At 41.6% G+C, this 14331-nt stretch overlaps 1 pseudogene; it reads right to left on the reverse strand.

Annotated features, from left to right (window-relative positions):
• Positions 1 to 9610: 9610 nt before the first annotated feature.
• LOC150040757 (coiled-coil-helix-coiled-coil-helix domain-containing protein 2 pseudogene) lies at positions 9611 to 10092 on the reverse strand (annotated as a pseudogene).
• Positions 10093 to 14331: the final 4239 nt, after the last annotated feature.

The raw sequence follows: 14331 nt of genomic DNA on the forward strand, positions 1-14331 counted from the left end.
AGGCAAGAAAAACAAAAGGATGAGGAAGAAAACGAACCAATTGATGGATGGGACAAAAGATATCACATTAATTGATGTAAGTAAAAAATATAAACATTAATTCTGTATGCTTTATCCCATATGTAGATTTTTTTTTCGTGGGTTATGGAGTCTGGCCTGGGTGTTATCCCTGAGCTCTTCAGCTCAAGGCTACTCTTGAGCCAAGCCCAGCTTCCTATTTTCTAGAGGTTAGTTGGAGATAAAAGTCTCAGGTCCTTTTGTTTTTGGCCTGGCTTTGAACCTTGATCCTCAGATCTCAGCCTCCTGAGTAGCTAGCATTAGAGGCGTGAGCCACTGTGCCCAGCCCGGATATTTTTTTAAGTCACTATCATCTGCTCTCTAGTGGCTCATACCTGTAATCCTAGATAATTAGGAAGCTTAGTTCTGAGGATCCAAGTTCAAAGCTAGCCTGAGGGGGAAAGTTGGTCGTGGGGCTTGAACTCTGGGCCTGGGCATTGTCCCTGAGCTCTTCAGCTCAAGACTATTGCTCTACCCCTTGAGCCACAGCACCACTTCCGGGTTTCTAATGGTTAATTGGAAATAAGAGTCTCCTGGACTTTAGTGCCCAGTCTGGCTTTGAATCTCAATCCTCAGATCTCAGACTCCTGTGTAGCTAGGATTACAGGCGTGAGCCACCCCGCCAGGCTATGAGACTCATTTCCAATTAACCACCAAAAAAGTAAAAATAGAGCAGTGGCTCAAGTGGTAGTGTGTTAGCCCTGAGCAACAGAGCTCAGGGACAGCAGCCAGGGACTAAGTTGAAGCTCCAGGACCAGCACACAGTCAATGAAAGCTCCTGTGGCAAAGTGCTTGCCTATCAAGTGCAAGGCCCTGAATTTAAACCTCAATACTGAAAAAAAGCCCAGTGAATCTGAATGTACACTAGTGATTATTGAGGCTACAAGGCGTGGGTGGACAGGGTAGAGACATAGGTTAAATAGTACATGCTACTGTTCTACTGCCGAGTGAGCACTGCATCTGTCCTGCATTTTATTAATAAGAAAGGACTGCCAAGGTTCCTTTGATGATAAAGAGATTGAAACAATAACTCTGATGCAATTGTTGCACACTAGTATACATATACTGAATATCACACTGCACATCATAGATATGTATAACTGTTGTTTCTTAAAAATAAAATTCAGAGCCAGGTGCCAGTGTCTCATGCATATAATCCTATCTTCCCAAAAGGGTGAGATCTGAGAATTACAGTTCCAATCTAGTCCAAGCAGAAATGTCCATGAGACTCTTATCTTCAATTAACCAGCTAAAAACCACAAGTGGAGCTGTGGCTCAAATGTTAGAATGCCAATTTTGAATGAAATAAGCCAAGCAAGAGTGTGAGGCCCTGAGTTCAAACCACAGAACCACCTGAAATATGTTTCTTAAAAAATGTTAGGCACGGGGCCAGGAGTTTGGCCTAGTGGTAGAGTGCTTGCCTAGCATGCACCAAGACCTGGGTTTGATTCCTGGCTACCACATACATAGAAAAAGCCAGAAGTGGTACTGTGGCTCAAGTGGTAGAGCTCTAGCCTTGAAAAAGCCCAAGGACCATGCTCAGGCCCTGAGTTCAAGCCCCGGGACTGGCAAAAACAATGTTAGGCACTAGCAGCTCATGCTTATAATCCTAGCTACTCAGAGGCTGAGACCCAAGGATCGTAGCCCTAAGCCAGTCTGGGTAAATTAGAACTGTTATCTCCAACATACCAGCAAAAAGCCAGAAGTAGAGATACAGCTCAATTGTGCAGTACCAGCTGAACAGTAAGCTGAGCAAGTCTGAAGTTCTAAGTTTGAACCCAAGTACCAGCAATAAATAAATAAATAAATAAAGTAAATTTAAAACCTGTGTAGACATTAGTAGCACATTGCTCAGTGATAGAATTTGTTACTAGCATGTAGAAGGCCTGGAGTTCTATCCCTAATAACACAGACAAAAATTTTGTCAATGTCTTAAGGAGACAAAAATGCTAACCATACTGATTTGATCATTTCACATTCTACACATGCAAGGACAGATTGCTTTGTACCCCATAAATACATGCAATAAGTCAAGGCTGGGTGCTGTTGGTCACATAATCCTAGCTACTCAAGAGTCTGAGATGTGTGGATCATGGTTTGAAGTGAACTCAGGCAGGAAACTATATGAGACACTTATCTCTAATTAACCATAAAAATCCAGAAGTCCAGATGTATCTCAAGTATTAGAGCACCAGCATTGAGCAAGAAAGCTCAGAGACAGCCTCTGTATTAGGGTTAGCCCTCCAACAATCAACATGTGAATTGGAAGAAAATAATTCAATCCATGTCACATTTCATAATTTACTTTCTTTCCCTTCCCTTTCTCTCTCCCTCCCTCCTTTCTTTCTTTCTTTCTTTCTTTCTTTCTTTCTTTCTTTCTTTCTTTCTTTTTCTTCTTTCTTTTTTCTTTATTTCTATGATAATACTAGCACTTGATACTATTACTTTTTTCTGCTCGATTGGTACTCTATTACTTGAGCCACAGCTTTACTTCTAAGTTTTTTTTTTCCAGTCCTAGGGCTTGAACTCGGGGCCTAGACACTGTCCTCGAGCTTTCCCAAGCCTAGTGCTGGCCAAAGCACCACTTCCAGCCTTTTCTGTGTATGTGGTACATAGAAATCAAACCCAGGGTTTTGTGCATGCTAGGTAAGCACTCTACCACTAGGCCACACTCCCAGCTCCACTTCTAGTTTTTTAGTGGTCAATTAAAGTTCTGTCAAGTTTGTCTGTCTAGTTGGCTTTGAACCTTGATCCTCAGATCTCAGCCTCCAAGTAGGTACGATTATAGGCGAGAGACAATGGCTCATCATTTCTTTCTTTCTTTCTTTTTTTCTTTCTTTCTTTCTTTCTTTCTTTCTTTCTTTCTTTCTTTCCTTCCTTCCTTCCTTCCTTCCTTCCTTCCTTCTTTTTCATTGTTTCTCTCTTTCCTCCCTTCTTTCTTCCCTTCCTTTCTTTTTCCCCTTCTTTCTTTCTTATCAGTCATAAGGCTTGAACTCAGGGCCTGAGTGTTGTCCCTAAGATCTTTTGCTTAAGGCTACTTCTCTACTGCCACTTCTGGTTTTCTGGTGGTTAATTAGAGATAAGAATCTCACAGACTGTCCTGCTCAGGCTGACTCTGAACCATGTTCTTCAGATCTCAGCCTCCTGAGTATCTAGGATTAGTCATGAGCCACCCATACTCAGCATCATCATTTCTTTAAATAGAAATGTTATGACTATATCAACTACTGGAAAGAGCAGGAAAAACTGATTTCAAGTGATTGCATAAGATATTGTTTATAAGAAACCCACTTGAATTATAATGGGCAAGGTAGGTTAAAAATAACAATTTGCAAAACATTATACAACTCAAGTATTAACCAAGAGATGGAAGGAATGCTTATGGTAACATTAGATAAATTAAGCTTAATATAAAAATTACAAAAGACATAGAAGGATAGTACATAATGAGTGAGGAAAGAAAATGGACCGTAAATGTATATGCACAAAACAGGTAACTCCAAAATGCATGAAGCAGGCAGGTACTGGTGGCTCATGCCAGTAATCCTAGATACTCAGGAGGCAGATCCTGAAGATCCAGGTTCAAAACCATTCTGGGCAGGAAAGCCAATGATCATTTATCTCCAATGAATTACAAAAAAAAAACCCACAACAACAAAAACCAGAAATGAAGGTGTAGCTCAATTGGCAGAGTGCCAATTCATAGTTGAGAAACCTCAATAGTATTTCTCATTCATGGACAGAATTATTAGAAAGAAAACCAATAAAGCAATACAGTTGAACCAATAGCATCAAACTTAATTTTTTTTTCTGTCATGGGCTTGAACTCTGAGCCTGGGCGCTGATCCTGAGCTCTTCCGCTCAAAGCTACCACTCTACCCTTGAGCCATGTCACTTTCAGTTTTCTAGTGGTTAACTGGAGATAGAAGTCTCATGGACTTTAAAGCCAGGGCTGTTGAACCGTTATCCTCAGATCTCAGCCTCCTGAGTAGCTAGCATTACAAGCGTGAGCCAGAGCACCCAGCTTCAAACTTAAATTTATAAAATACTTGAATCATCAGAATATACATACTTTTCAAATTTTCATGGAATATTCATTGAAGGCAGTTCATATTCTAGAATATAAAACTTTTGCAAATTTAAAAGTATCAAGACAGCCATACCCCCTATAAACATCTTAATACCATACTAATAGGGCTTCAGATTAAAACAATAGATTACAAATAAGAAGACTGAGAGAGACACATTTAAGGAGCTCTTGGAGAAAAGTTAAAAATAGTAAAAGAGAAGTAAAACAAGGAAACTAGTAGAAATTGTGCTTGTCAGTTTCATGTACCGAAAATTGAATATGGCCCCTTCTTTACATATATATGTACATTAAATTTATATGTATATGTATATTACACACATGTATATTAAATATATGTATATATATGTACATATATATATATATGTTGGGTTCACACTTATCCAGTACACCCTTCCAACTCACAAGGCATCCCCTCCCTTCCTCATATACATACATGAAGGTCATAGTAAAAAAGAAGGAAAGAAAGGTAGTAAGGAAGGATTTTTTTTGCCTGTCCTGGGCCTTGCACTTGCTAGGCAGGCACTCTAACCCATGCCTTTAACCTCTTTTGCTTTAGGATCATATTTTTTCCCATCCACCTGGATGGAAACCAACTTAGGTTTCTTCAGTTGCTAGATTGTCGTGTATATTGCAACACCTAGCCTTTCATTGTTTGAGGTGAGGTCTTGCAAACTTATTTTCCCAAGCTGGCCTGAAACTGCAATTCTTCTGGTCTCAGTCTCCCAAGTAGCTAGGATTATAGTGGTTAGCTAGATAGAGTACTTGAAAAATAGTATAATGAAACCAAATAAAATCTGTAAAAGAAGAGGGCAAGAGGGAGAGGAATAAGAAAGCTTTCAAGGGCCGGGAGTGTGGCCTAGTGGTTAAAGTGCTTGCCTAGCATGCTTGAAGACCCGGGTTCGATTCCTCGGTACCACATACACAGAAAAAAGCCAGAAGTCGTGCTGAGGCTCAGGTGGTAGAGCTCTAGCCTTGAGAAAGTCCAAGGACAGTGCTCAGGCCCTGAGCTCAAGCCCAGGACTGGCAAAAAAAAAAAAGAAAGCTTTCAAGCCCCAAGACTGGGGCAGAAGAAAACACAGGTAAAATGCATAACAATGAAGTTGCTAAACAAAAATCAATGTGCCATATGTGGGTGGCTCATGACTGCAATCTTAGATATTCAGAAGGTTGCAATCTGATCATCATAGTTCACAGCCAGCCTGAGCAGGAAAGTCTGTGATACTCTTATCTCCAATTAACCAGCAAAAAGCCATAAATGGAGCTACAACTCCAGTGGTTTGAGCACAAAAGTCAGAGACAGTACCCAGGCACTGATTTCAAGCCCCACTATTAACACGCATGCACGTGCGGGCACACACACACAGATGTTACATATGCTTCTATTATTTATATATGGGAAAGTAGATATCCTATTGATTCATTACACTGGCTTCATTTTTAAATAAAATCTTGTTTTCTTTGTTTCCTGGCTTCATTTCCAGCTAAGAACCATGGAAGGCTCCTAGTATATTCAGACCCTACCTGTCCAACAACTGTTGCCCCTAAATCAAATGAAACATGATTTCTGGTCCCTTAAGGTCAATACTGAATCCCAGCTCAAAGCAATTTTATGGGAGACTGACCTGTACTTCTTAGCTTCCCTTAAGATTAAAGGACTAGGGCCGGGAGTCTGGCCTAGTGGTAGAGTGCTTGCCTAGCATGCATAAAGGCCCTGGTTCGATTCCTCAGTACCACATACATAGAAAAAAGCCGGAGTGGTGCTGAGGCTCAAGTGGTAGAGCTCTAGCCTTGAGAAAATCCAAGGACAGTGCTCAGGCCCTGACCTCAAGCCCAGGACTGGCAAAAACAACAACAACAACAAAAAAACAACAACAAAGATTAAAGGACTAAAGCCATTTAGGGGGAAAATAAGGCAGGATAGATCAGGGATGATGAGGCCTAGAAAACAGTCGCTAGGAATTCAGAGACAAACACTGTATTCATGAATAGTTCTATTAAATCTATGTAAGCAGCTATGTGCTGATGGCTCATGACTGCAATCCTAGCTACTCAGGATGCTGAGATCTCAGGATCACGGTTCTAAGCCAGCCTGGGCATTAAACCCTTTGAGACTCTTATCTCCAACTAAGTGTTAAAAAGCCAGAAGTGGGGCTCTAGTTCAAGTGGTAAATCATTATCCTTGATCTAAAAAAGCTCAGGGACAGCATCCAGACTCTGAGTTTAAGTCCCATGACCAGCACAAAAAAAATAAAAACAAATGTAAAAATGCATAAGCACTATTTTTGCTGCAGTGTTCAGCTAAAATAAAAGTATAAAAAATAGCCTACTTCCTCTGACCCTGCCTGCTTGCCCAAATAATTATAATTATTGTGTTCTGGGAACAAAACAAGGAGATCTTAAAGAAATTTATCCTGGGAAAAAATGACTCCTCTTGGCACAAAACATGTTTAAGAAAGCAAACTTATTCTGAGGATAGACATCTGTCTTGGTGGAATCATGTGCCAGAATCCAGAAACCATCCTGTGCTTAAAAGGGATGAAAGGGACACACAGCTGTTTCAAAGATTGAAAACTTTCCAAATGTAAGATAGACAGATAACTTTCAAGAAGCTCAACAAAATCTGGGAAATGTAATATCAAAAGAGGTTCACACTAAGAAATCTAATAATCAAGCTGGGGGCACTATGTGTTGACACATGTAGACACATATAACCCTAGTTGGTAGATGAGATCTGAGGATCATGTTTGGAAGCTAGCCCAGACAGAAAACTCTATGAGATTCTTTTACTTTTGCCAGTCCTGGGGCTCGAACTTAGGGCCTGAGCACTTTCTCAAGGCTATCACTCTAACACTTGAGCCATAGTGCCACTTTCAGCTTTTTCTGTGCATGTGGTACCGAGGAAGTGAACCCAGGGCTTCATGCATGCGAGGCAAGTACTCTACCACTAGGCCATAATCCCGGCCCTCTATGAGACTCTTATCTCTCATTAATAAGCAAAAGGCCAGAAGCAGCTTAAGTGGTAGAGTGCCAGCCTAGAATGAAAAAGCCAAGCCACTTCACAAAGCCTTGAGCTCAAGCCCCAGGACTGGCACATACATAAAAAAAGGAAATAGAATCATCAAATTGTGAAAAGTAAAAGGCAGCCTTGAGAACAGTAAGAGAACAGTGACTCATCACACAAAAGAACCTGCTATAGGATGGCCAACAGATTTCTCTGCACAATGTTGCAGGATAGATTGCAGTAGGATGATATAATCAAGATAGCCAAAGAAAAATCAAGCAAAAAAATACTGTATCTAGGGGCCGGGAGTTTGGCCTAGTGGTTAAAGTGCTTGCCTAGCATGCACGAAGACCCGGGTTCGATTCCTTGGTACCACATACATAGGAAAAAGCTGGAAGTGGTGCTGAGGCTCAAGTGGTAGAGCTCTAGCCTTGAGAAAGTCCAAGGACAGTGCTCAGGCCCTGAGCTCAAGCCCAGGACTGGCAAAAAAAAAAATACTGTATCTAGGGCCGGGAGTTTGGCCTAGTGTTAGAGTGCTTGCCTAGTATGCACCAAGACACAGTTCAATTCCTCCGTACCACATACATAGAAAAAGCCAGAAGTGGTGCTGAGGCTCAAGTGGTAGAGCTCTAGCCTTATGAAAATCCAAGGACAGTGCTCAGAGCCTGAGCTCAAGCCCAAGACTGGCAAAAAAAATACTGTATCTGGAATGACTCTTCTTTAAAAATAATGGTGAAGGAAAGTTAAAACAAAGGCTAAAATATGCTGGAGGTATTATAATTCTATTGCCTAACAAAATAAGACGATGTCCTTTAAGTCAAAACAAAGCAAAGACTATGAATAAAATCTCAAAGGCATATGAAAAGCTAAAAATTCTCAGATAAAATGAACTATGCAGAAAAATCTGTGTTGTATAATCTGGTTACTGATTCTACTTTTAATTAATTTGCACGTTTTAGAAGATAAAGAATATAATGTATGGATGTACAACATAAAAATGTAACTTGTGACAACCTAAAAAAATTAAAGCATCCACAAAGAATACTATTTGTGGACAAGAAAACACTAAATTTATGGCAATGTGCATGCTTCAGTATATTATGGACTCTTTCAATAAACTTAAGGCAAGAGCGTGGATATATTTAAAGACAAAATGAAGATTATATGAGATATTTTGGAACATTAAACCTTGGTCACAGGAATTAATGACCACACATAGTTCCTGGGAAAAGTTCCCTGTAAGATATCATTTAGACATCATTTTTTCCCTTTTATATAGCATTGCAATGGCCAGCATCAGCTTGTAGTTCTGGCAGAGTCTTCGAAGTGCAGGGGTTGATACTGGAGTTCCAATTTAGGGCCTCACTTTTGCTAGGAAGCTGCTCTACTGCTGAGCCATGCCTCCAGTCATTTTTTGCCAGAACTGGGGCTTGAACTCAGGGTCTGGGCACTGTCTTTGGGCTTTCTCAAGCCTAGTACTCTATCACTTGAGCCACAGCACCATTTCCCGCTTTTTCTGTGTACGTGTTACTGAGGAATTGCAGCCAGGGTTTTGTGCATGCTAGGCAAGCACTCTACCACTAGGCCATAGTCTCGGCCCCTTGCCTCCAGTCTTTTTTGCGCTATTTGTCATACATGGTTTCACTTCTTGCTAAACTGTGCTCCAGAACACAGACTTTCTATTCTAGCTGGAATGATAGACAAACACAAGCTGAGTTTATCTTGCGGACATTTCTGGCTAAGCCGGTCTTTAATTGAGATCCTCTCATTTACCCTCCTATGTAGATTAGGATAGCAGGTGTGTGTCATTACACCCACCTATCAGTTCAGAAGGAGGCTTGGGAACTTTTCTGCCCAAGTTGGTCTCAAAATGTGATCCTCCCATTTTCATCCTCTCAAAAGTCGATAGGATTAAAGCCATAAGACAATGGCCCCAGCTCCTATAATTCTTTTATGATAGTTATTTATGAAGTAACTGTGCACAAAAGACCTTCATAATCTGATGGGCTTATTTATTGGCTGTACTGGGGTTTGAACTCAAAACTTTTATTTGTTTGTTTTTCCAGAGCTGAGGACCAAACTCAGGGACTTGCACTTGCCAGGCAAGTACTCTTCCACCGAACTAAACCCCCAAACCCAAAACATTTACTTTTTGTCAGGTTTGAACTCAGGGCCTGGACACTGTCCCTGACTTGATTTTTTTTGGAAGAAATCACTTCATTCTAAGTAACTGAATAACAGAACAGCTGGAGACCATACAAACACCCATTATCTCAGCCGAACCGCTATGAAGAGTCACAACACCCTCTTCCATGGCCACCCTGAGGCAACGAAATGATTAATAACAAGAAGTTAACTTATAGTTTTACACTCTCTATAGTGTCACCACCAATTATATTTCCATGTTCAATTAACTTGGTCCTCAGAGGTGATTTTCCATTTTTTCATCTAGAACTTCACGGTTAAACTAGTCCATTTGCAATTCAGCACTGCTTCAGCACCTCATTGAAGTCCTCACCCAGCTTGAAGTCACCCTGGTTCTGGGCACACTCCAAAAACTGTTTTATTTCATAGGAACATGGGCCACTAAGCTGCTGCTGCTGTGCCAGCTGGACTCCCTGGGGCTCCTGATAAGGGATGTCTGGCCTGGCAGGCTCTGCGTTAGCAGCTCCACTGAAGTCTCCAGTGATGGCATGGCCCAGTGTGTGCCCTACGGCAGATCCCACAGCCACGCCAGCAGCAGTGGACACCATCTGGGCCTTCAGCCCCAGCTGGTAAAAAGAAGGCTAAAACTTCTGTGCCCGGGTGCAGCCATCAGAGATCCCACAGCGGATGCTGGGGCTGCCATTGGTGCCTGAGCTGCAGGAGCTGGCCTGGGTGCAGCTCTCATCTGAAGGGCGCGGCTGGCCACACAGGAGGTGCGGCTCTGGCTTCCATGAGGCATCCTGGACCCTGACAATGAACCACATCCAGAAAGGAGGAGACCTACCTGATTTTTTTTTATTTTTGTTCAAGGCTAGTGGTCTACCACTTTGAGCCACAACTCTACTTCTGGTTTATTTTTGGTAGTTAATTAAAGATAAGAGACTCAGAATGTCCTGCCTGAGCTGGCTTTGAATCACGATCCTTAGATCTCAGGCTCCTAAATAGATAGGATTACCGGCATGAGCCACCAGTGCCCAAATAGGCTTCCTCATTTTTGTCTGAGAGCTAGCCTTGGAGTGTGATCTGTCTACCTCATAAGTAGGACTACAGCTGTGTACCACCTTGCTGAGGTTACTTGTGGAGATGAGGATTCTCAAGCTTTAATTCTCCCTAATCTGTTTCCTGAGTTGGCATAATTAGAGGCATTAGCCTGTAATTTGATTCTGACAACTTTCATACTTCTTTCATATTTGTGGTGTCAGTCACTAATATAAAGTTGGGGAAGGCTGAGCAGTGGGGTCTAATGCCTGTTATCCTAGCCACTCAAAAGGCTGAGATCTGAGGATTGAGGTTCAAAGCTAACCCAAACAGGAAAATCCTGGACACCTTATCATCAATAAACTATCAAAAAATAGTGGTTAGAGCTGTGGCTCAAGTGATAGAGTGCTAGCCTGGAACAAAAGAAACTCAAGAGACTGTACCTAGGTCCTGAGTTCAAACACAAGGACTACTGCCAACAACAACTGTATAATTCTAACCTTCTTAACAATTATTATATGAAATTGAGGTTTTAGTGTCAAATAGATTGTTTTATGTAATCATCACTGTAACCACAAATGTACACATTATATAAATATATATGCAAATACAGAATATGTTCAAAAGGACACCAGAAGCTAATAAAAGTATGCTGTTATAAAAATATTTAAGCACACAGGAAGGCATTAAGGAAGGGAAGGAAAGATCAAAAAGCTAAAAGACATGGAAAACAATTCCAAAATGTCAATGGAAAATCCTTCATTATCATTTACTTCTTTCCATATAAATGGATTACATCCCCCAATCTGAATACACAAAATGCTTTACTCAGAAGAGGCTGACTGACTTTCAGTCTAAGGATACACATGACTGGATATGAAAGAACAGAAACTGATATTCCTTGCAAACCTTAATCAAAAGAAATCAGATGCCACTCTATTAATAGCCAATATGAAACACAAAGACTATATGTATATATGTATATATAGCCAGTTGGAACCTCATGCCGGTAATCCGAATTACTGAGTAAACTTTAGTCTAAGGATGGTGGATTGAAACTAGATCAGGCAGAAAAGTGCAAAGACTTTAATTAGCCACCAAAAAAGCCAGACTGTGGCTTACTTTGCGACAAAAACGTCAAATCAAAGAGAATATTAAATGATTATAAATGTCCATCAAATATCACAGCTCCTGAATCTATAAAGCAATCATGAATAGAACTAAAGGGAGAAATACAAGTGTTTAAAGCAACCCTACTTTAAAAATGTGCCAGTCCTGGGGCTTGAACTCAAGACCTGGGCAAATTCCCTGAGCTTTATGCTCAAGGTTAGCACTCTGCTATTTAAACCACAGCTCCATATCTGCCTTTTTGGTGGTTAAGAGGCTCATGAAATTTCCTTCCCTGGTCTAGCTTTGAACCTCAAACATCTGATCTCAACTTCCTGAATAGCTAGGATTATGAGTATAAGCCACCAATACCCAGCGCAATTTTACTATCAATGAATTGAACAACCAATCAGAGGGTCATAAGACTTAGTAAACACAGTAAACACTCGCTCCACTGGACATAACAGACATTAACAAAACACGCTGCAAAACAGCAAAAGCTTCTCAAGGACACATGAAATATTCTTCAGGCTAAACCACATATAGCACTTCAAAGTGAATCATTAAAAAGTAAGAGTGCGGGAGTTTGGCCTAGTGGTAGAGTGCTTGTCTAGCATGCACAAAGACCCAAGTTCAATTCCTCGGTACCATATACATAGAAAAAAGCTGGAAGTAGTGCTGTGGCTCAAGTGGTAGAGCTCTAGCTTTGAGAAAGTCCAAGGACAGTGCTCAGGCCCTGAGTTCAAGGCCAGGACTGGCAAAAAAAAACGAGTTTGGTGCCAGTGGCTCATGACTATAATCCTAGCTTCTCAAGAGGCTGAGATTTGAGGATTGTGGTCTAAAGCCAGCCCAGGCAGAAAAGTCTATGATACGCATATCTCCAACAAACTACTCAGAAAAATCCAGAAGTGCCTCAAGTGGTCGAGCTTTACACTTGAGCCAAAGAAGCTTAAGGACAGTGCCTAGTCCTGAATTTCAGTCCAAGGGCTGTTAAAAAATACACACACACATACATACATACATACATACATACATACATACATACATACATGCATACATACATAGTATGATAAAACCAGACACCCATGGATCATGCCTGCAATCCTAGCTACTCAGGAGAATGAAATGTAATGATCATGGTTTAAAGCCAGCCCAGAATTAACCAGTCAAAAGCCAGTAGTGGAGCTGTAGTTCAAATGGTAGAATGCTAGCCTTGAGCAAAAATCCTTGAATTCAAACCTCATTATCAGCACACACAAAAGTTTAACAGGCCTGGGAATGTGGCTTAGTTATAGAGTGCTTGCCTAGTATACATGAAGCTCTGGGTTTGATTCCTCAGTATCACATAAACAGAAATAGCTGAAAGTAGCACTGTGGCTCAAGTGGTAGAGCAGTAGCCTTGAGCAAAAGAAGCTCAGGGACAGTGCCCATGCCCTGAGTTCAAGCCCCAGGACTGGCAAAAAAAAGGTAAGAAGTTAGAAATCACGCAGAGCACTGTGGCTCACGCCTGTCATCCTAGCTACTCAGGAGGCTGAGATCTAAGGATCACAGTTCAAAGCCAGCCCAGGCACTAAAGTCTGTGAGACTCTTATCTCCAGTTAATCACTAAAAAACAGGAAGTAGGGCTGTGCCTCAGCAGTAGGGTGGTAGATTGAGCTGAAGAGCTCAGGGACAGCGCTTAGGCCCAGATTTCAAGCCCAGTGACCCACATACACACACAAAAAAGTTAAAAATCATACAAATTATCTTCTAGGATCATAATGGAATAAAAGTAGAAATAAAATGCAGAAAGAAACTGGAAAGGGGGCCGGGAGTTTGGCCTACTGGTAGAGTGCTTGCCTAGCATGCACGAAGACCCAGGTTCGATTCCTCAGTACCCCACATACACAGCAAAAAGCTGGAAGTGGTGCTGAGGCTCAAGTGATAGAGTGCTTGCTAGCCTTGAGAAAGTCCAAGGACAGTGCTCAAGCCCTGAGCCCAAGCCCAGGACTGGCAAAAAAAAAAAAAGAAACTGGAAAATCTACAATGACTCAAAATCTCTCAAGGGCTGAGAGTTTGGCCTACTGGTAGAGTGCTTGCCTAGCATGCACTGAGGCCCGAGTTCCTCAGTACCACATACATAGAGAAAAGCTAGAAGTGGTGCTGCAGCTCAAGTGGTAGAGCTCTAACCTTGAGAAAGTCCAAGGACAGTGCTCAGGCCCTGAGCTCAAGCCCAGGACTGGCAAAAACAACAACAACAACAAAAAACTCTCGAGCAATCAAAGAGTCCAGAAGATCACAGAGGAAATTAGAAAATATCTTGAGCTGGATGCTGGTGTCTCACAGAAGGCTAAAATATGTGGTTTGCAGTTCAAAGCCTGGGAAGTAAAGTTCCAGAGACTCTTATAAGCAAAGGGATGGTGTCACAGCCCTGAGTTCAAACAATACTGGCTCAAGATGGAAGGATGGGAGGATAGAAAGAAGGAAGAGAGGGAGGGAGGGAGGGATGGGAAAAACATCTTGAGACAAATTAAAATGAAAACCAAAGATACTTAAAATGCTTGGGGTACAGAAAGGGAATATCTATAATGCTTCCATTAAAGGCAAAAGGGACTAGGAGCATGTGCAGTAGTTGCCCAGCAAGCCCAAGGTCCTGATTTCAAACCTCACTCGCTAAGCACATCTATATTTAGAGCTATCCCGACTACTTTGGAGGCCCATAAGAGAATGCCAGTTAGAAACATGCCTTAGGTATAAAATGAAAGACCCTATCTCCCCCATCCCTTACAAAAGAAAACAAACTAAGGAAAGCCAGACATGGGCCATGGCTCATGTGACAAAGCACCTGTCTAGCAAGCATGAGGTCCTGAGTTCAAACCCCAGTACTGCCCATCAAACAGAAGAAATCAGAGAC

Source organism: Megascapheus bottae, chromosome X, assembly GCF_031878675.1.
Source record: "Megascapheus bottae isolate mThoBot1 chromosome X, mThoBot2.hap1, whole genome shotgun sequence".
NCBI classification, from domain to species: domain Eukaryota; kingdom Metazoa; phylum Chordata; class Mammalia; order Rodentia; family Geomyidae; genus Megascapheus; species Megascapheus bottae.